Source organism: Peromyscus eremicus, chromosome 1 (genome assembly GCF_949786415.1).
Source record: "Peromyscus eremicus chromosome 1, PerEre_H2_v1, whole genome shotgun sequence".
NCBI classification, from domain to species: Eukaryota; Metazoa; Chordata; class Mammalia; order Rodentia; family Cricetidae; genus Peromyscus; species Peromyscus eremicus.
This window is the reverse complement of record NC_081416.1, coordinates 70937805-70961541: the sequence shown is the minus strand read 5'-3', so window position 1 is coordinate 70961541 and position 23737 is coordinate 70937805.

Genomic DNA, 23737 nt, shown 5'->3' with positions numbered 1-23737 from the left:
ACTGAATGGCTAATTTGATCACAAATCTTCCTATCCCTCAATAAAAACATTCCCCAGTGAGGAGGTCTAAGGAAGGAGGCCTGTGCTTGGACTAATGACCGCTCAGTGTTGGGCCGTTTAATCCACACTACATCACAGTGAACTCAGAGACACCTTTCACAGCTCAACAATAGAATCCTTTGCTTGGCCTGATTTGTACAAATTTGAGACACTTGTTATCTTGCTCAAAACAAAGGCTATGGGCAAGAAATGAGAGACCAGTCGTCATGGCTGAATGTTTCCTATTTGGAGCCATCTGAGGGGAGGCTGTGTGCTGGTGACCTTCTCCTCCTCCTTTTCTGGAACCCCTCTTTCCATCCAGGATCCTTCCTCATGTTGTCTGGATGGGTTGTAAACCTCAGTGTGCTGCACTTCCTGGCAACACAGGCCAGTATGTGACCCAGTGGCCTCACCCAGCCCCAGGCACAGCGATGAATCCTAGCCCTGGACCCACACGTCTAGATGCCTCTGGTCCAGCTCACGGTCACGTAAGTATGGGCTGGCTCAGCTGGGGCTGCAGCAGCCTTGTTTTCCCTATGGGGGCAGGAAAATTACCAGTAGGAGAGACAGAGAAGCCAAAACAGGTAGCAGAGACCAAGGAGTGTGAGGTGGGCATAGGCTGGCTGGCTGGATGGGAAGAGGTCTGATGAAGACGCAGAGATGGGGTGAAGGAATGGACACAGAGAAGCTGAGAAATTTCCTTCATTTTCAACTCATACTCCAACACAGCTGGACTGTAGATTCACACACCAAGTGTGAGTACTTCACCCATCTTTAATTACTGTCTATCCCAGAACTCCTGATGCCCCAAAGAGTTCTCCTTATTTCTGAGGTAGTCCAGGCAAGGCTGTGATCGATCCAGAACAAATCCAGAGTCATGCCTATTATAAGGAGGGCTTTTTCTACAAAATGCAGTGTTAGTTGGGTAACCTCACAAGGTATCTTTTGAAAGGACAAACACGGTGCTCCCAAGATTCTAGAAGATCAGTGTGCGAAAGAACATCAGTGTGTGGAAACCATCATCCAGCCAGCCGAAACCCAGGGATTCTTCAGCCATTTGCTGACGAAAGCCCTTAAATTTCACCAACACTGCTCAGTAAGGATATAGCTCACCAGTGCTGCACAATGGTGTGCAGCTCACCAACACTGCTCCATAGTGATGCTGCTCACTAGCACTGCACAATAGTGATACAGCTCACCAACACTGCTCAGTAAGGATACAGCTCACCAGTGCTGCACAATGGTGTGCAGCTCACCAACACTGCTCCATAGTGATGCTGCTCACTAGCACTGCACAATAGTGATACAGCTCACCAACACTGCTCAGTAAGGATACAGCTCACCAGTGCTGCACAATGGTGATGCAGCTCACCAAACACTGCACCAATAGTGATACAGCTCACCAACACTGCACCAAGAGTGATGCAGCTCAGCAAACACTGCACAGTATCAACACAGCTCACTAGCACTGCACAGTAGTGGCGCAGTTAATCAGCAGTGCGCAATAGTGGCACAGCTCACTAACGCTGTGCAGTGGTGACATGATCCATGTCACTGCATAGTGGCTGACACTCAGGAGCACCCAGGCACACAGATACTGTTTGATCTAGAAACTGGGGCCCACTGCGGTTCCTCCATCACCCTTCATCTTATTGTTGCTAGTGTGGGAAAAGAGGGGCCTCACTGGCAAGGCTTTGTGCACAGACAAGGTGGTGACAGGAAAACATGGGCTGGGACATGCAGACAGCAGTATCTGAAGGGGATTGCATGAGGATTGGGGCCCTTGGTTAACAAAAGAATGTTAGAATTAGATGTTGTTATCTAATTCTAACAAGCATCATAGTGGTCCCCAGGAGAGGAGGGCCTAAGCGACATACGGCCATGATTACAATACCCCGTTGACCAAATGTCTTCTACTGTGATGGACGTTCATCTGGAAGATCATTGCCGCTGCTATTGGAAATGCCTCCTCATTTTAGAAATGCTAAATAAATCACACTGGTGGATGAGAGAAAATTTCAGTGTTAATCTGTGTTAATTCCTGTTAACTTTGCCTCACATTATTATTGGTGGTGGTGGTGTTTGCTGTAATGGAAGAGGTTATGATGAAGCAGGGGAGTGGCTTTGGCTTTTGTTCTCTTGCACATGAGAAGTGAGCAGGTCTCCCTGACATGGTGTACTTGGGTTCAAGTTGGGAAAACTTCACAATGCACGGGGTAGTGCGGTTCTCTCTTTTAAGTTTTAGGTCAGTGTTCCTTAATACAACACAGAATGCGAGCATACGCATGTATGAAGCTCAGCAAGGTGATCCTGTTGAATGTCTCTCTGGGACTTCATGCTAGAGGGGCCAGAATGACCACCTAGATAAGAAGTTCCCAGTTGGGCAGTCCCAGGAAAACGGGCCATTGCTTTAAGAGAGAGGCTGATTTGGTTGACTTGAAGGCCTGTCAAAGGGGAAAAGAAGACAAGGGTAGCCACTGGGGGCTGCCTGGAAACCGATGGCCTTCCATGGAACGTGGACAAATTATGGCTGGCCAGGTACATCTCAGATGAAAGGTTCACCAGAAGCAGTTAGCCAGCCACAATAGGACAATAACAACCAATGACCAAAAGCAACTTCTGTATGCCCGAGGCTGTACTGAGCACTTGAACTTTCCCCAGTTTGAGCCAAAGTACACCAAACCAAGGAGAGCCAGGTTCCAATGTCACCTCTGCTGCTTCCTACCTATGTGATCAGTGGCAAACCAGTGCCTTGGTCTCCTTTTGAAAATGGGATGGCAGTGGTGAACTCTTCTAAGGCTGATTGGTGAACACGAGGCCATTGAAACCATGCTTCAAACAGCACCCAACACAGAACTCAGCCCTCTACACATAGCTGTGGGAATGACTCTCATTTCCAGTGAGGGTCAGGGCCCAGTCTTGGAATGCCTGGCCTCAGGGCTTGGGTCTGGCTTCAGCGTGCCATCTGCTCTCAGCTTCATTTGCTGCTGTGGTACTAAGTGGTCTGGGTTGGTGGGTTTTGTTTACTCTGTTCCAAGCCAAACCTGTCTCATCAGGTGCTGGGTGCCAGGGCCTTGGCAACGAATCAGACATGTGGCCCTTGGTTGTGGAAGTGGGTCTGGGTAAGACCATCCTCATCTCTACCCCCCATAGCTTTCTCTCTACTTGGAAATCTTCCAGAAGACAATCTGGGGAGTTCCAGTGTCTTACTGCTATGTAGAAAACATCATGTCCCCCTGAAGTGGTCTCCGTCTCTAGGCAGACACAAAGCCTTAGAGGCTGGGAGTGGGTAGGCAATTATCTAGATAATTGAGACAAAAGTGGACTTTTCCCCTCTTTCCTTTTTGAATTTTTTAAAAAAATCCTAAATAGTGCAATCCCCAGGGCTGCTCTCTCTGCTCTCAGAGAAAGGACCACCAGGGCCCCATCCAAACATCCCTTTGTTAACCAAGGGCCCAACCAGTGTCTTATTAGGGCAATACACCGAGAGGCAGTGTATCATAGAGGCTGTTGTTCCTCTGCCAGCATTAAATAATTCTAGTAGCTGCTTGATGGGGTAAAGCAATTACGATGCATTTTTCATTCAATCACCTGAATCAATTAATTGCCTCGCTCACATAGGAGCAACAAAAACCAAACCCCAAAGCCTTCTCGTTAAACAGCAAGCATGCCAGATAGACTGCTTTTAAATCCAACATTTACATGAAATTATCTTCTTATATAATTAACAGCTACCAGTTAATAAACATGCCTCCAATAAAAGAGTAGCCCTATAAATGAACAAAACGCAGCAGCATCGTTTAGCACACACGAGGCAATAGGGGTGGGCAGGTTCCCCTGGGCTGAGAGCTTTGCTGGAGACGTCTCTGGAAGGCTGCTCTCAGAGCCCACATCTGATAGTTGGAAATAAGAGAGGGAGAGATGGAGAGCAGGAGAGAGAGAGAGAGAGAGAGAGAGAGAGAGAGAGAGAGAGAGAGCTGCTAAGATCTGAGGATCTTTATGGCTGAAGAATATGCTGTCCCAAGAGAAGGGTGTTTCTCTGGGAAACAATTCATTTACTAATAAATACTTCATTCTCCCCAATAGCAAAAGGGGAAGATTGAGAGCGAGGTAGCTGGAGGGTCCTTTCCTAAGCATTCCTCTGATGGGCTTGGTCCTGCATGCCCAGGAATAGTTGTAGCTTTTGAAATGGGAACGGGCCTTCGTCTTTCTCTCTTTTTCAGACATGCTCATAAAAAGAGCCAGCTCTGGGTGAGATTTTACCCAAGGGGATTCTACAACATGGGAGGCAAACGGTTCCACCTCTGGTGTGTGATGTTTATCCCTTTATCAGCATGGCCCAACCACCCTTCTTTTTAACAGTAATGGGAAAAAAGATATAAGAAAATGAAAACCCTTTATAAAGAAAATCTCTTTCCTAATAAAAAGGGACTCTCAAAGGCCAAAATGAAATCGAGGTTGTGGACCCCCACACTTGGGTATTTTGAAGGAGTGATTTCTCTGCCCTGCTGACAGAACCTGGCAGAACATTCTATCTCCTTGGTGGGGAAATGGTTTTGTGTCGGGTTGGGGTGATCTGTAGGAGGCTCCAGTGAAGTTGTTCCTGGGGCTCAGATGCCAGTAATTCCAGGGCTGCATTTAAGGTGGTAGGGTCCCCAATCTGGTCCTAGGAGCCAATGGTTAGAGAGGCTCCACTTGCCCTGTGGGAGGTAGAAACATTGACTGACACCAGGAACTCTGCCTATCTTGTGACATCACAGGTACACAGTGACTTCCAGATGACTTCCCCTGCAGGACAGAGCCCTGAGCTCCAAATTTAGATCCAGGCCTATCTTTCCATTAGAGTTTGGGAAGACTTGGCTGTAAGGAGGCGACGCCTTAGAACAAGCCTTCCCCTTTGCTGAAACCAAACAGCAACAAAACAGACCCCAACCCCCCTCCTGGGGAGGGGGAGACTGCTGGGAACGCTACACAGAGCCCTGAACACCTGAGATGGAAGTCTCTTCTTTCATAGTGTGATCAAACAAGATAATGCAAGGCAAAGTGCTCCTGAGAACCATCCTGGGTGCTACATTGTAAGATAATTAGCGTCATCATTTTTCTATTTGCGACGTAAACCCAATTTGCTTTCCTGGTGTGTCCATAGGTGAGAGCAGCCCAGGTGTGAGAATTGAAGCTCTCCTGGAACTCTCGGTCCCTTTGTCTGGACTCAACTGCACGGAGTGGGGGGTGGGGGGCGGGGGGGTCCTTCTTTTCTTTCTCAGGCTTTGACGATGGGCAAGATGTGCCAATGTTTCCTTCTGCTAAACTCTGTCTTGGCCCCTTCAGTGTGTCTTCGGAAGATGGCATCTCTGCCGTCTATGCTGCATGGGAAAATGAAATCTTTTTTTTAATGAGTGCTTACTATGTGTTCAGCACAGGGCTAAGCTTTTCCTAACCAAGATGCTACGGTGTCCTCACAACAGCTCCTGTGAGTATTTCAGCTTGGCAGGAGAGGACCAGGATCAGGAAAACCTGTTTCTCTATCTGGATGTAGGGGGAGCCATATTGGGTGTGTTGCCTTAGTTCGCTCTCTGTTCTGTGATAAATGCTGTCTTAGTCACTTTTATATTGCTATGAGGGGACACCATGACCAAGGAAGCTCTTAGAAGAGGAAGCATTTGATTGGGACTTGCTGACATTTCAGGGGGTGAGTTTATGGCCACCGTGGTGAGGAGTGTGACAGCGGCAGACAGGCTTGGTGCTGGGGCAGTAGCTGAGAGCTTAGATATAGTCCATAGGATGGCGGCGAAGAGAGAGACTGGGCCTGGTGTGGGCTTTTGAAACCTCAAAGCACCCCCCCCCTCTCCTTGAGACACATCTCTTCCAACAAAGTTCTACCTTTCCACTGGGAACCAAACGTTCAAATATATGAGCCTATGGGGCCATTCTCACTCAAATTACCACAAATGCCATAACCAAAAGCAACTTGGGAATGGAAAGGTTTATACTTAAGTTAAACTTTAATTTAGTTTATACTTTACAGTCCTTCATCAAAAGAAGTCAGGGCAGGAACTCAAGTCATAGCCTGGAGGCAGGAACTGAAGCAGAGGCCACGGAGGAGTGCTGCTTACTGGCTTGCTCCCTGTGGCTTTCCTCAGCCTGCTTTCTTATAGAACCCAAGACCACCTGTCCAGGGTTGGCACAGCCCACAGTGGGCTGGACCCTCCCACCACAATTGTTAAGAAAATGTCCCACAGGCTTTCCCATAGGCCACTCTGATGAAAGCATTTTCTCAATAGAGGGTCCCTTTTCCAAATGACCCAAGCTTGTGTCAAGTTGACAAAAAAACCTAACCAGCACAATGTGTATTGCACTTGATAAAGGACCAGGAAGAACGTGTGTGTGCCAGTGTAGTGGGCTGACAGGTAGTCTCCAAACCATGCATCTACATCTTCTTAACTCTCAGAACCCGTGAAGATGGCTTCAAGGTAAGACCATCCTTGATTATTTTGAGTAAGAAGCCACAGGGAGAATTTCTTCTTAGAGCCTCTAGGGGGCGCTCTGTCCAGCTGATACCTTGATTTTGTTGGTTTGGCCTCCAGTCCTGTGCAAGAATAACATTTTGTTGTAAACTGGGGCTTATTTTTAAGTTTTTAAAATTACATTTATTAATGGTGTGCATCTCTGTGTGCGTGCACCTGAGGTGAGTGTACACACAGGCGTGGTACTGTGTGCGTGTAGAGCAACTCTGTGGAGCCAGTTCTCCCCTTATGCCACATGGTTCCTGGGGTAAAGAGCCCAGATGTCAAGAGGATGACAAGTGCCTTTACCCCGGCCATCTTTGTGACCTCATGCTTCTTGAAGGCTTTTTGATTATGACCTCCTTTTCCCTAGGAATTTTCATGTGACCATGGGTACACGAGTATATAAACCATGCATACAAATAAAACATTTACTGACAATAAATCATACAGAAATTTATTTTAAAACAGTTCTTTGATATACATATAACTTCCTCTGTTAAAGATGAAAGCAAATTGGCATACTAATGAGATGGACATGCATATATATATATATATATATATATATATATATATATATATAATATCTTGGCTGAATATTTGCTACTTCAGAATGTAGAGCATCCTCAGTGGTTTTCAGGGTTGATCAATCTTTTGATTTTAAGTCAGTGCCGAGAACACTGTTTTGCATAAATATGTACACAAAATGGTGGTAGTATATGTAGGACCATTATAGAAATCATTGAAAATTCTGTTCTAATCCCAAGTCAAGATTAATTTAATGCTTTTATTTAAAAAATGAAACTGAAGCCAGGGACTCAAGGAGCAGTTTTTAAACTTAAACATTCCAACACTATACAGTCGAAAGATGTATTAAGGCGATACTTACATGTGGAGCAATGTTGTTAGGAAAACAGTAAAAGGCTATTTTCTGTGATTAAACCATTAAAGACTAGGAAACTTTGTATGGATGGTGGAAACGCTGCAGTTCATAACCTGCAATAGTCTCGAATCTGAACACATGTTTCAAACAACACGGGGTGATGGCACGTGTGTTCAAGAGCTAGGAGTGAAGTGAAGTCACATGACAGATCATGGGCAAGCTGTCAGAAACACCTCAGATTCGTTATGTGTTGGATTTTTGAGTTAAGTTTTGGTCTGTGCATGTTTAGAAACCCTTAGTGTTGCCGAGATTTTTGTGACCACCCCCCACATTTAGTTACATCACTCCCATATGTGGTTATAATCCACCATTTAAGAAGCAAGGCTGGCTGGGGGTGGTGATGCATGCCTTTAATCCCAGCACTCAGGGAGGCAGGTGGCTCTTTGAATTTGTAGCCAGCCTTGTCTACATAGTGAATTCCAGGCCAGCCTAGAGCTACATGGTGACATCCTGTTAAAAAGAGAGAGAGAGAGAGAGAGAGAGAGAGAGAGAGAGAGAGAGAGAGAGAGAAAGAAAAGATGAAAAAAAAACAAAAAACCAGAAAGAAGGAAATTGAGGATCAGAAAGTGTGGGGCTCTTGCTTGGAATCAGAGATGGTGAGGGACTTACTCAGGACTACTCAGCCTGGCCATAGTGATGCCGAGACTCAAACCCTGATCTTCTTGCTTCAAAATCCCCTCTCTTCCTCAAATGTGACCTATTATCAGGAGTAGTGTCCAAGCCTTGGTTCAGTTCAGCTATTTTGACAACTGGCTCTAGGGACTTGCATAAAAACTGAAATCCTCAGAGATTCTCAGATGTTCTGCATCCACCTGAAGACCTAGCCAGGAGCCTCCTCAGAGGCTGGAGGAGAGCACTGGGCACGGAGTAGGTGGCATCTCATCCTGGTCTACCACTCAGCAGCCATGATGCTCAGGTAAGTCCACGGGCCTCTCCCTCTTAGAACTGTTACTGTCAAAACACCCATTACACTAGTGTCCACGTTCCCAGTAGTCACAGAATGAAATGAGATCACCACGCCAGGTGACAATATTCTAGGCTTGGCTTGTAGTAGGTTCTTAACACCTGGGAACTACAGCGGAGGCAACGCTGCCTGATTACTGGGGGAAAGTTAGGTGTGCAGTCTGCTACTGTAATTGTCGCCATTACTGGGGGGAAAAGGACACACTGATTTATCTTTGAAAAGTCCTTTTTCTGTGCTGGCCAAATGCCTGACTCGGAACGACAGGGCACTCTGAGGGTGCTGGTGAGTCTGATTTGTGGTAATAATCCTTCATGAGTGTACAGCGTTTTTCCTTTGCAAAGCACAGTTTTATCTCTTATTGCACTTTGTCCCCAAATAACCCTCTGGGGTTGGTCAGACCTACATATTGCCTCCCTTCCTCCATGAATAAATGGAGAAAGAAATCAGGCGAGATGGGCCCCGGATCAAGGGGAAGAAAGGACCAAGGAAGGCTACAACGTGATTGGCTCTCCTAACTTACCCTAGTGCACCTGCCTCATGCTGTCTGTGGAGCACTATTTGAGGAATCATTTTAGCAGTCACTGCTTGTCAAGTACCTTTTGGGCCTTGTGTGTGTGCGTTTGTATGTGTGTGTGTGTATGTGTGTGTGTGTATGTGTGTGTGTGTGTGTGTGTGTGTGTGTGCGCGTGCTCATGTGTATGTGCATTGACTCATTTAATCCCCTCATAATGAGTCCCATTGGGTTCATATTGTACCTTTGACTCATGAAGAGATCCAATCACCCAGAACTTATATTAGTTGCTGAAGGTCCCCCAACTGGTAAGTGAAGTTTAGGATTCCGGTGTGAGCCAGTGACAAAACTTCCTCTGTCTTCACTTTCCTAGGGGAGAAAGGACAATGAAAGTGACAGCAGTGTGTGCAGCAGGGACTGGCAGGGCGGACGAGAGTTTGACTAGTTTCCTGCTATAACTGGGCTAGATGGAGTCTTTATCTTCATGACTGCTGCTATCATGGCTGCGCTGATGTCTGGGTGTCTGTTTAGCAGCTAACAGGTTTAGTTTTATTGTTTTGTCAAAATACTGCAGAAATCAATATATCTCCATAATTCAGTGTTATACCAAGAGGCATTTTTGTGCCATATATAGCAAAAATTGTATTATACTTCTGAGATGGTGGGTAATGAAGACAGAGCGTTCTGTGTTCAATTCCAGCATTAACGTCTGGTTTGAACAAAGCTTGAAATATGATCTCTGAGCTAAGAGGCTTTAATATTAAGATCTTTAACTGTAATTTATGTGACAGAAGATAGGGTTTAGCATAATAAAATGTAATGGGCTCCTCAAATGAAGAGGACGAGAGACAATTGAAAACAAGGTAAAAATGGTAAATTATAAATAACGGTAAATCTACCTTTATGTTGTTACTTCATTTATTTTTGATTTGTTAGATAGGCCCTATAATTTCTCATTTTCCCATGTTTCAGAGCAGGACATTTCTCAAATGGTACCTATCTGAAATGAGAGCCCAGTACCACTGCCGGCCAGCAAGCTCCTTTTCAAGGGCTGAGAATTTCACCCTGATTCTTGCCTGTGTCTGGGCATGCTAAGGCTCGATTCTACGATCGAACTGACCTTTCTTCTTTAAAAAAAAGTATTTTGTTTTTATTTTTAATTGTGTATGTGTGTGTGTGTCTGTGTGTCTGTGTATGGGCCCATGCACATGTGCAGATGGCTGTGGAGGCCAGAAGAGGGTGTCGAATCCCCTGAAACTGGAGTCCCAGACAGTTTGAGCAGCCTGAAGTGGGGTGCTGGGAACTAAATTTGGGTCTTCTGCAAGTGCAGTGCTTGCTCTGAACTGCTAAGGCAGCTCTCCAGACCACGCTTGTCCTCTTCTTCTCTTCATGCTTTTGTTTCCGTATGTAGGTGTGGCATTACACACTAATCTTATTTATATGTTTGTGGGGGTACAGGGGCAGGTGGGCATGTGTGTGTGGGGGGTGAAAGTGTGCTCACTATGGCACAGGGCACTTTTCCTTTCCTCCTTTTACCTTGCAGGACCCAGAACTTATACTCAAGTCACCTAGCTTGGCAGCAAGCACCCTTACCCATGCACGGAGCTAGCTGGTCAGCCTGTTTCTATGTTTAAAATCAGCCTTGAACTCTAAGTGCCGAGTTGTAAATTCACATACATACACAGAGTAAACTCTGGAAAATTAACTTTGGAGAAAGAACTAAGATGATGTGAATTTTTTACCTAGAGGGGGTCCCAGGGCTGCCGTGACTCAGTTTTAGTCTGGCTTGGGGCTAGTTGCCATAAGCAAATGTTTTTCCATGTCTCATTACTCCATAGACAAATGTGACAATTCTTGAATACAGAATATTCTGGAATCTAACTTTGGGATTAACTTGTGAGATCTTGACAAAAAAAAAATCTATTTTTTTTATTAAAAGTAATTTTTACTAAAAAGTCTCATTTGTGTTTTTAAAATTTATTCAACTACAAATCTGGGGAAAATATAGGAAGAGATGGTATAGAAAATCAAGGAAGAGCCTCCTTTTTCTCTTCCCTTCTCCCCCCCTTCCTACCAGTCCTCTCTCCTCCACCTCCTTCTGGTCTTTGGAACAATCCCAGTTCTTCTTCCCCCCTCCCCTGGGTTCCACAGAGAGGAACCCAGGACCCTGTGCCAGCAGCACCCTGGGAAGTCTGCGCCCTGGAGAAGCCCTTCCTCACTTCAGGAAAGGGAGGCAGTGAGAGAGAGAAAAGTCCACTTCTCACCCATCAAAAGTGACAAGTGCCTTTGAACACCTTCTGTACCTATTTTTGAAGTGCTCTCTTTGGCAGAAACAGGATTGTAGGGAGATTAATTAGCCCTTCTCGTCCCGGGAGGCCAAGGAGAATCTCACCGGCAGCAGGAAAACACTAACGTTTCCATCCCGGACTCTGAAGGCCTTCCTGTAGGAATGCCATTACAGGACTTGCTCTTTGGGCTGTGTTCACCTGTGGGGAGTGACTTCTGTGACCAAAGACACTCACACATCTGCCTTCGCTCCCAGCTACTGGCTTTGAAATGCAAACCCTCAGAGAAGATGCAGCAGTCTGCCACCAAACACTGTCAGCTGGGTGCCAACTATTTCAGCAGGGCGGGTTCCTCCAGGCTGGGTCTCCAGATTCACAAGAAGAGGGGCTTCATCACAGGGATGAAGGTTTGCAGGGCAGTGGGAAGGTCAGCAGCCACTTAGTAGGAGATTCAGTCTCCTTTTTGACACGGCCTGCCCTGGCCTCTGTAAACTTGGGGACCTGGAGGGCACCTCTGCCAACCTCACCCGCCTTCAGCTCCAAGGAAGGTGAGCAGTTGACCTTAGCCTGTAGATCTGATTGTGGGGTACGTCCATCTTTGGGCAAATGCCCCTGGAGTCAAGGTCCAACTCCCATGGGATCTTGCTCAGCAGGATTGGTTGGCCCTGTCCCAGAAGCACATGGGGAGAGGGATTCTGGGAAATAAAGCCTGAGGGCTCTGCCTGTGGCCCTGAGGAGGCTGTAGTAGGCAAAGCTGGGTACTTGACACCCACTGAAGATCCACAGCAGTCCTTCATCTCTGTTAAGGGCCAGAGCACCCCACCCTCAGCCCCCAGCTATATCATTGCTGGCAGCCACAGAAGCCACCAGGCAGGAGCTGTCTGGGGGAAGCACCTGTGATCAGGCTGTCAATCAGCCAGCCCACCTCCCTCCTTCTTGCTTTTCTTCCCTTCTTGATGTTCTGGTTGCTCTAGGCCTCAGTTGCAGCCACACTCTCTTAGGGACCCCCACTCCCCATGAGGCTGGGTGGCCCCATTGCTTGCAGGATCCCCGGCCCTCCTCTCCTAGGCATCTATTGCATGTGTAATTAAATGCTCATCTGTGTAATTACTTGTTTACAGTTCTGGGTCCCTGCCAGGCTAAATTCCATGTAGTCGGGAACTGTGTCTTCCCCATTCCCAGCTCCTTTCTCAGAATCTCCCACAGTGTAGACCGGGGTGGGGGTGGTGGGGTGGTGGGGTGGTGGGGGTGGTATCCTGTTTGAATGTGGGTAGGGGTAAAGTCGTAGCTTCCATTATTTTCAAAGCTAGACTATTGCTTGGGAAGATTAGTGGACACTGGACGGTGATCAGTGCAGAGCAATGACTTATTATGACTCCCTTGTGGTAAAGTCCTTTGCCACTTACAAATTACTTTCTCTCCATTCAGTTGTGGATCTATCCAGGGGGGGCATTTCAGGAACACTTACTGTGTGGGGCACAGAGGAGGGCTATAGTGCAAAGGCAAGGCCAGGGCTTAGCAGGTGGAACAATGTCCATTCCCACATCCACCCCACCCCTGCCCTTTTTATAAGTGTCAACCTATATCCAGCCCACCACACTGCCCAGGGCACATCCCTGACTTCTGGTGGTTGGAGGAACATGCTAGCGAAAACAAAATCCGTGACTGCTGTCATCAGCAAGCAGATCTGAGGGCCACTTCTAAAGTCAGATTCATAACACCCCAGTGTTGAGAACACAGAGTCAGCAAGTGGAGGTGCATAACTGTGATGTGGGCAGCACCCCACCACTGCTCGGGGCACCAGTGTGATGTTCAAAAGGGACTCCCATACTCTTGAAAGTGTCAGGGTGCTGAGACCCCTTATTAATGGGAACCTGCTGTGGATTAGATGGAATTCTGTAGCCCAAGGAGACACATCCGAGGCCCAGCGGTGGAGAACAAGAGACATGTTACACGAGTCAGTGTGATTTATGGAAAAAGTTTCCTGGCTTTGTTGTGGTTTCCTCAAGTCCAGAAATGCCAAAAAAACATTTAGGTAAGTCTAAATGCTTACCTGATGGGAAGAGATGACCGTAACACACACACACACACACACACACACACACACACACACACACACACACACACACACGGCAGCGAGGGCTGACTGAGGCAGCCTGTGTGTGACTCAGGCTGCTGTGAAGGTCTTTGGGCCTTTTGTCCCTGATCTCCTTTTCTGCCCTCTCATTGGGATGGCTGCTGGGGCCTGAGGCGAGGAAGGTGACCAGGGCCAATCAGAAGAGAGACCCAGAGACCCCAGAATCCTGCGCTGAGCCTTGTGCCTCTTCATCCCAGGGCTCCGTCAGCAATGGACGGATCAGCTGTACTGCAGGAACTAGACCTGGTGGTGAAGGCCTGTAAGCTCAGCTACTGCAAAGTTCAAAGTTCAAAGCCGGTCTGGGAAATTTAGTGTATCCTATCTCAAAACAAACAGGCAAACACCATCCCCTCACTGTCCCCTCCTCCCAAAGAAACTACTGTATCTGTGAGCTCTGTTACTGATTCTTCTTTCTTTTTTTCCTTAGAGCAGTGCTAATGAGATGAAGTCTTGATAGTGACGTTGGGGTTATACCTGTTGAACTTACACGCTTCCTGCGTGACATCTTGGGGATCCAGTAGATCCCTATGAGGAGCTTAGGGGTGAGGAAGGCTCTCTGCCCTGGCCTTTTATTCCTCCACTTAATTTTTAATGAGCTCTTGCTCCTCCCATTCCAGACCTTTTGATGCCCACCTCCTGACCACTGCCTGACCCTCTTCCTCTTCCCCCTCCCTTCTCAGTTGCATGCTGGGATATCAGGGCAGAGCCCAAGGTCTACTTTCTTCCATCCTTTCTTCCTGCCCTAGTTACTCCTTTTGCCCGGCTTTATCCTTGGGATAGGACCAAGGTCAATTGAACAGCTCCCGGAGAGGAAGCCCCCAAACACTGAGAGCCTCTCTCGTAGAAACACGCAGCTGTTTCTCAGTATTGCAGGGGAGAACAAAACCTAGGCATGCTTGAAGTGGTCACGAAGAGGTGAGGTCTTTGTGTATAATATACCCTTACCCGCTCATATACTTGAATTCATCTCTAAATGCCTTGTGATAGCTGATACACGGCCAGTGCCAAATAGACAGGTGTCATACTCTAGCATTTAGGGGACAAGGAAAAATAGCTTGGAGATGCCAGGAGTGGGGAGCTGGATGCCCACCTTTAGCCTCACTGCCAGTGAAACCTGGACCTTCAGGGGTCATTTCCAGCCTGTCACTGCCTCCAGCAGTCACTGCCTCCAGCAATCGGGCTGCCTCTCAGCTGTGCTCACCTGGCTTTGACCTTTGCCCTAACAGTTCTCCCTAGATGAATATTGGGCACTGTGCACATGCAATCTTGGATGTGCTGGCCCTTTGTCAATGAGTCCTAGGGTAACTCTGGGTGTCTGGGAGAGGTAACTTGCACTCCTGGGGTCTCCCATGATGGCAGCTGACTGTGGGGTCATGGGCAAATCTCAGCACACTGTGTTTCCTACTATCTTTCACAGGTCCCTCTCCCTCGGGGGTGGGGGGTCAGTACCTGCTTCCCCAGCTGCCCCCAGAATGTCTGCTAAGTCCGCCCTGCCTTCCCCCAAGTGAGTGACCCGCTCCGTGGAAGGGCACTGGAGCAAGCCAAGAGACAGCATCAGAAAAAAGAATGCTCATTTCCATGCGTGGCTCCATTCCTGTTATTAAAAAAGAAAACAAAACAGAACCAAAAACAACACCAACAAAAAACTTAAACAGCTTTGCTGGCAGATTTCTTTACGTGGAAAAACATACACAAATAGAATTAAAGATGTCTCAGGTGTCAGTCAGGATACAGTGTCAAAGCCTCTCTTTACCCTTGTCTGACTGTCCAGGGGTTTCCGTGGGGCTAGAGTGGTCCGGAAGCTGGGGGGGAGACAATTTCGTCAGGCTGTGTGTGACTGCGACCACTCACTGTCACCTCACATTGTCCACTGGAGCCTCGGTTTCTAGCTGGAAGCTTGGCTTTTCCTCCATTGTGACCGTCATCGTGATTAATCTTTATTTAAAGTGAGGGAAATGGCTGAAGCCATTTAACTGTATGCCTTTAACACTGATGAGTCCATCATTTCCCTTCACCTTCTCTATCAGTTTCTAAGAGGCCGCCGTGACAGGTTTACAATTTGCTCACAGCACCATCTACTGGGCACTAGACTCCCTTGCCTTCCACAGGCAGCCAGAGCTGCTTTTTTTCTGTTTTTTTTTTCCTTCCTGTGTCCCCCCCCCCCCCTTGCTTCCTCCCAGTGAAAGTTAGTTTGAAAAGTTGCTGCTAGTTAATTCATAAAAGTGAGACCCTTGTAAAAATGACAAAAGCTCACATCCCCCGGCGTTAGGCACTTACAAAGACAATAGCCAGAGCTTACACGGTACACTTCATATAATTATTTCCCGGGATCAATAATCTCATCAGTAGGCTCAGTGATGGGGACATCATGGTAATGAATAGCTGGATGAGGCAGCCATCCCAAGTGCTGTCCTCAGCCCTGTCACCTGTGCTGCCCAAGGGCACGCTGAGTATCGGGGCTCTGCCTGGCCGAAGGATTAATCATAGTTATCTGTAATTCATATTTGTGTAATTTGCCTTCTGTATGCAGCCTGCCCCACATTGATCAACATGGATTTCTTCCAGAACAATGGGCCATTCCTGTGGTATGGGGCAAAGGGGGAAATTCGGTGTGCATGTTGGCGAATGGACAAATTGGATTAGCTATGCTCAGGAAGTCACAAAAAAACCGATCACACCACAGTAGCACTAGAAGACGGTCTGAGAAGGAGCGACAAGATGGCTCCACGTGCTCTGAGTGTTCTGCAGCAGCCAGGCAGTGCTGTGGGCGTCCATGCTGATGTTCTGAACACCAGAAGAGCAAGGATCCTGGATATCAGGGCAAGGGGTCCTTTCTGTGACCTGCCCAGCTCCGTGAGGGTGTTCCAGTGATGTGTTTTACAAGTCCCAGGGTTTGAGACCCAAAGTATGATTGAGGCCATGGCTTCCTGGGGACGAGGAGCTGGAATCAGATGCAAACACGGTCAGATCCCTTCTTTAGCCATGACAAAGCCTACTGAGTTTGAATTTTCTTCTAGAACCAGGTAATGCCCCGGGAATGTGGTGGCTTCACTATCGTTCTAGTCTAGGGAGACAGAGACAGGAGATCTCGGAGCAAGCTGACTAGAGAGACCTGCTTCATTGATCGAGAGACCCTGCTTCAAAGAATGAGGTGAAGAATAATACAAGAGGTTTCCTGACATCAACCTTGAGCCATAAATTTGCAAGAGAGCAAGGCAGTATGCGGGAGGGGTTGGAGAAAGGAAAATGATGAAATTATATCTTAATTTCAAAAAATAAAAATAATGCTAATAATTAAAAACCAAGGCGGGCAGCACCTGAAGAATGACAGCTGAGGTAGTTTTTACACACACACACACACACACACACACACACACACACACACCATATACACCACACACATCTGAACATGCACATATCAACAAAGAAATGACTTGCTTGGTTATACCCCTAGACATGGTAAATGTGACTTTAGTTGGATGATGGTGTTTGCATAGGCAATAAGGTTATAATGAAGCCACACTAAACCCAATAGGACCAGTGTCCTTAGAGAAGAGAAGAGGGAGAGAGAAACAAGGAGAGAAGGCCACATGATGATGGAGGCAGAGATGGACCTGTAGCTGACAGGGAGGTTGAGGATGCTGCCACCATAGAGTGTGGCACAAGGCTCCTACCCCCGAGCTCCAGAGATGGCCTCCACTTCAGCTTCTAATTAAACTTCAGTTCCACGGAACTGTGAGGGATCATTTTGGTTGTTTAGCACGAGGAGGCTTGCACTCCTAGGTTTTGACTGGGAGATATATAAATGGCAGGTGTGAGGACACAGAATCCGAGAAGAAAAGTGAAGAGGACTGGGTGGTTGTAAGGTGACTGGTGGAGGAAAGTTGAGGGATACACAAGGTAAGAGGGTGTTGAGTAAGTGAAAGGATGAGTGGGACAGATGGCCCAAAGAACAGGAACCAAGAGTGACCTTCCCAAGAAATTCCTGATGCTCCTGAAGCCTCCAGGTGTGGCCTGGGGACAGAGGAAATGCCATCACCTCTCCCTTAGGGCAGTGTGACTGCAGCATTATCACCACAAGAACAGCTCGTGGGTCTACAGCATTTTCATGCTGTCTCCAGATCACGGGGTTATTTCAGGTAGACGGCTTCATGTCCCCATCATGTCAGTGTGCTGGCCCTAGAAATGGGTCTCCTTATTTCTCCTGATACTTGCCCCAACTCTCTCTCTCTCTCTCTCTCTCTCTCTCTCTCTCTCTCTCTCTCTCTCTCTCTCTCTGTGTGTGTGATAGAAAGAGAGAGAATGAGTATGTGGTGTGTGTGTGAGAGAGAGGAAGAGAGAGAGAAAAAGAGGATAAGTATGTGGTATATGCACGTGTGTGGGAAGTACATGCACATGTATATGTACAAGTGTACATAACTAGTCACACATGGAGGCCAGAGCAGAACATTTGATGTATCCTTTGCTATTATTCTCAGCCTATTCCTTTGAGGCAGGATCTCTCCCTGCACCTGAAGTTCATGTTTTTCAGCTAGTCCAGCAGGCAGCAAGCCCCAGTGAGTCTCCTGTCTCTCTGCCCTCCACATGGCTGGGGTCACAGCCATGGGACCATGCCCGGCTTGTTATGTTGGATGCTGGGATCTGCATAGTTTGTCATGCTTCCAGAGTAAGTGCTTTTACCCACTGAGCCATCTCTTCAGCCCCCTTGCCTTCCCCACTGTCTTCTAATACAACTATTAGATGCCTCCTAAGCGTGTACGGCTTCAACTCATAGGCACATACCAGCCAGCCTGGAGCCTTTTGATAATCTCTTTTTTTTTCTTCCTTTCTTTCTTTCTTTCTTTCTTTCTTTCTTTCTTTCTTTCTTTCTTTCTTTCTCTCTTTCTTTCTTTCCTTTCTTTCTTTTGAGGCTCTCACAGTGTAACCCTGATTATCCTGAATCAGGCTGACTTCGAACTCAGAGCTTTACCTACCTTTGCCTCCTGAGTGCTGCAAATAGAGGCACGCATCCTCATGCCTGGTCTTTGAAAATTCTTAATTTATGTTTTATGCTCTTTCGTCACTATCTTATCCTCTCGTGGTATCTGCATCTCGGTTCTGCGTAGGAGTGGAGCAGGAAGAGACTCAAACAGATGCATCAAATAGACCGGAGGAAATAGGGCCCAATTGGCTGGCTGCCTCATGATGTCACTAGGAATAAGCTGGTGATATCTGAGGGGTTCTGCCGAAGAAGAGGCAGCTGAGCTCCTGGGCAGAGCTTGATAGAAATGTGAACCTCGTGATGACAGTGGTTAGAAGTGGACATAGTGCCTGGTGTCTAGTTAAGGATGATCTGAGAATCTGGCATTTGTCTCTGGCTAGCAGAAAGTCTTCTCCTTACAGTCTGGAGAGGCTAAGCTGATAAAGTGCTTGCTGCACAGGTGTATGGATCTGAGTTTGGTCCTCTAGAACCCAATGCAAAAAAAACCCCACCAAACCAAACAACCCAGGCATGGTGGTATGCACTTGTGACAGCATTGGGGACATGAGGAAGTATGGACAAGTGGTATCTGGGGCTCATTGGCTAGCTAGCTTAGCCTATTTAGTGAGCATCAGGTCAATGACAAACCCTGTTTCCAAAAACAAACAAACAAAAAAACCAGGGTGGGCTATAGACTGAGCAGGTTGTGTATGTGTGTGTGTGTGTGTGTGTGTGTGTGTGTGTGTGTGTGTGTACATGTATTCTCAACAATCAAAGAAAAAGAGGCCATAAATTTGCAAGAAACAAGGGAGTATGTAGGAGAGGTCAGAGGGAGGAGGAAAATAATGTAATCATATTTTTCATTTCAAAAACTAAAAATAATAATAATAAAAAAATTCAAGGTGGGCAGTATCTGAGGAACAACAACCAAGGTACCTTTTATATATGCATGTGTATGCACACACTCACATACACACTATACTCCTCATAGTTAAGAAGGGTCAGGGTCTTCAAGAAGCAGCCCGGTGGGCTGGGAGGGAACTCACATTCTGTCCTGGCTCTGATAATCCTGTACCTTCTTGGCTTCTCTGTGTTTCCAGTTTCTTCATTTGTAAATGAAGTTGGGACTAAATGATCAATGAATTCACATTAAAAAATGCAATGATCTGGATCTTATTCTTAATATAGTTACAGAGCTCAGGCTGTGCACAGAGTCATGCCTTTTGAGCCCACAGTCAACGAGGTTCTTGTTTTGGCCCTTAGTTCTTAATTGAAAAGATTATTCTTGCTTTTGGGAGATCGAGGTTGTTTTTTTTTTTTTTTTTGTGTGTGTGTGTGTGTGTGTGTGTGTGTGTGTGTGTGTGTCAAAAGGTAGGCAAAAGAATTCTGTTGTTCATGATGCCCTTACATGGTATCACAGTCTGCCCAAACTGACTGTTCACCCTCTCGATCAATGGTACTGTTGACTGAACTCAGGCCTCATGCCCTAGGCAATCGTCTTAATGATGTGAAATATATGCTGTGAATACGTGTTGCTTTTATTGGTTGATAAATAAAGTTGCTTTGGCCTATGGCAAGGCAGGGTAGAGCCAGGCAGGAAATTCAAACAGAGATACAGGAGAAGAAGGGCAGAGTCTGGGAGATGCCATTCAGCTGCCCAAGGAATAACGTGCCAGTAGACTGGTAACACCATGGCCATGTGGCAAATATTTAGATTAATAGAAATGGGTTAATTTAAATGTAAGAGCTAGCTAGTAATAAGCCTGAGCCATCGGTCAAACATTTATAATTAATATTAAGCCTCTGAGTGGTTATTTGGGAATTGGTGGGTGGGAGAGAAACTTCCAATTACAAATGGTATCCAATATGAGATACATTCCCAAACCTTTGTTTGTTTGTTTGTTTGTTTATTATTTTCAAGACAGGATCAAAGTATGTTAACCTGGTTGGCCTTTTATTCACTCTGTAGTCTGGACTGGCCTTGAACTTGTGGTCCTACCTTGGCCTGCTGAGTAGCTGGGACTGCAGTTTGTGCTACCAGGCTTGGCCATTCTGGCTTTCTGCATTTCTCTTATTCTGTCCTACAAACCCTTTGGTTGCATCACTCAACTCATGTCACAGAATTTCTGCTTATCAAACCATTTGTTTTTGTAGTTGTTTGTAAATTCTGGATGTTGGCCCCTGCCTGTATAGTAAAAAACTTCTTCCATCCTGTGGGCTGTCTTGTGCACTCTGCTGGTGGTTTCTTATACAGAAACTTTTACATTTCACAGGATTCAATTTAGGATACTTGGAGTCAGTTCCTGTGGTACTGATGTTTTGTTCAGTTTTCACCTACCCCCAGTGTCTTGAAGAATATTCTGTATGTTTTCCTCTAGAACAGCAGTTCTCAACCTGTGGGCCATGACCCCATTGAGGGTCACATATCAGATATCCTGCATATCAATTACTTGTATTATAATTCATAACAGCAGCAAAATTACAGTTACAAAATAGCAACAAAAATAATTTCATGGTTCGGGGTCACCACCACATCGGGAATTACATTAAAGCGCTGCAGCGTTAGAAAGGTTGAGAACCACTGCACCAGAAGTTTCAGCATTTCAGGTTTTAAAGTCAAGTCTTCGGTCCACTTAAAATAGATCTTTATACAAGGTGAAAGATATGGACCTAAGTCCATTCTTTTGCAGTGGGTGGTGGTTTTCCCAGTTTTGCCAGTACTATTTGTTAAATAGGTTATCTTCCCCCCTCACTGTTTGTTTTTGCTACTTTTATAAAAAACTAGGTGACAATGGCTTTGTTCGTTTGCTTCTGGGTCCTCTATTCTGCTTCCTTGGTCTGTCTGTTTTTATGCCAAGATCAAGATGTCTTGGTCATTATAGCTCTGTAGTATAATTTGAGGTCCATATTATGATCTCCCCCCCCTCCCAGTTGTGTGCTTACCTTTTAGGATGACTTTGGCTATTCTTGGCCCTTGGTAATTACATATTAATTTTAGATGTATGGAATGTGACATTCATTTACAGAGAACTACAGAAATTAAGCCTCAAGGAAATAAAACTTCCAATCAACAAATGGGCTAGTGAAATTAATAGGTTTTCTGCCCCCCAATAATAGGTTTCTCCACCTATGCACTAAGCCAGATCAAGACAAATTGAAAAAGTACCACAACAGGTTTGTTTGAGCAAAGCAACTCCCAGGAGGGTTCTCCAGTCCCAGAGGTTGAGGCTGGAGAAGCCCTGCCCACAACAAAAGCAGAGAGACTTTATAGGTTGTAGGTGAGGGGTGATGGCATGTCTGCCACTAGCTGGGTTTGTGCCCAAGTGTGATCCAAAGCTGAGCACTTTAGGCAGGGACTTGGGCAGCTGGCAATTTCAGGGGAGGAAGATGCAGTAGCCACCAAGAATGTGGAACTGGGCTTTTTGGTGCCTTTCCTTTGTTCGGGGACTCTCTGAGTGGGTAGGGTTTGGAGAGAGATAGGAATAGGGCTTTCTTGATCATGCAAGGGTGAGCTGGAGGTTCCAATGAAACAGAAATAAACAGTTTTCAAAAGAAGAAAAACAACCAGCTAATAACTGTTTCAAAAATGTTCAATATCCCTATTTATTGTGAGCAAGCACAATGGTAGATGCTTCTCTTCTTCCCCAAGACTTCAAGTTCTCAGGTATGACATGGGAGTTGCATGTTCTCATGTACAACATGGTAACCATGTGTTCTCATAGACCACATGGGAGTTGTGTGTTCTCACATGTGACACAGGAAGTTATATGTTCTCATAGACCACATGGGAGTTGTATGTTCTCACATGTGACACAGGAAGTTGTATGGTTCTCATAGACCACATGGGAGTTGTGTGTGCGATAGTTATTTTTCTTTTTGATGCAATCAAACACCTGACAAAAACGAATTAACAAAGGCAGGCATGGTGGTGTGAAGGAAAATGGCCCCCATAGGCCCAAAGGGGGTGGCACTTACAGGAGGCATGGCCTTGTTGGAGGAAGTGTGTCACTGGGGGAGGCTTTGAGGTTTCAGATGCTCAAGCCAGGCGCAGTGTCACTCTCTCTTCCTGCTGCCTTTGGATCTGGACATAGAACTCTCAGCTACTTCTTCAGCACCATGTCTGCCTGCATGCCGCCATGCTTCTCACCATGATGATAATGGACTAACCCTCTGAACTGTAAGCCAGTCCCAATTAAATGTTTTCCTTTATAAGAGTTGCTATGGTTATGGTGTCTCTTCACAGCAAAAGAAACCCAAACTAAGACAGGAGGGTTTGCTGTGGCTCCCAGTGTGAAGACATACTCCATCTTGGTGGGAAGTCATGGCAACAGGAGCTTGAGGTGGCCGTTGGTCACATTGCACCTGCAGTCAGAAAGAAATGACTGCTGTGGCTCAGGTCACTTCTCCCTTTTTATTCAGCCTGAGACACTAGCCCATGGGACAGTGCTGCTCACATTTGGGATGAATCTTCTACCCTTGCCAAACCTCTTTGGGAACACCTTTATAGGCATGCCTAGAGTTTGTCTTCTAGCAGATTCTAAACCTAGTCATATTAACAACTAAGAGCAATATTACGATCAATCCACATGAGTCTATGAAATGGGTAACAGAATTTATTAAGATATAAATTGAGGAAATACACTCATGATTACAGAATGGAGTGGACAGAGGAAGTTGTCCTCTGATCTGACTGGAAGCGAATCTACCTCGCAGGCAGGAGCAGGAAGAAGGGGCATGTGACCCTTCTCCAACTCCTTTTAAGAGGCCATGTTCAACAGCAGGAAGCACCTCCTTTGGGCCGTGTAGCCCAAGGTCATGGGCAGAGCAAATACCAGTACAGAGCAACCATTGCAGAAGAAGTAAACTTCTTCATGTAAAAATCAACCTGAGACTTGAGATGCAATAAATATCTCATTTCTTCATATTTTTACACCAAATTTCACCTAGCTGCCACTTACCCAGCTGGTAGGAATCCCCCTCCAGTTGCTGTGGGCCACCCTTCTCTCCCTGATGATTGTCAAGATTCCAGGACATCAGCAGATCAAGCAAAGGCAGAAAAACATGGAGCGACCCTCGTCACCACCAGGGAGCATTGCCCAGGTCTCTGCAGCCTATTGCAAAATGTTCAAATGTCCATGGGCTTTCTGTGTCCAGGCCATATAGGACGCTGGCTGTGAGGCCACAGAGCTCCAATCATCCAGTCTCCTCAGAACCCAGCAATCTTTTCCCTAGATGGTGGGTTCATGTGTCTACCTCTCACGGGACTCACCAAAGTGCTTTCTATCTCAGTCCAGATGGATCCCTTCATGTGTTTCTGATGTCCACAGTCCTTCATTCCATGCCTTGGGGGAGGAGCAGCCTGGAGAAGTACCATCAAACTAGTTAAAATAATGTG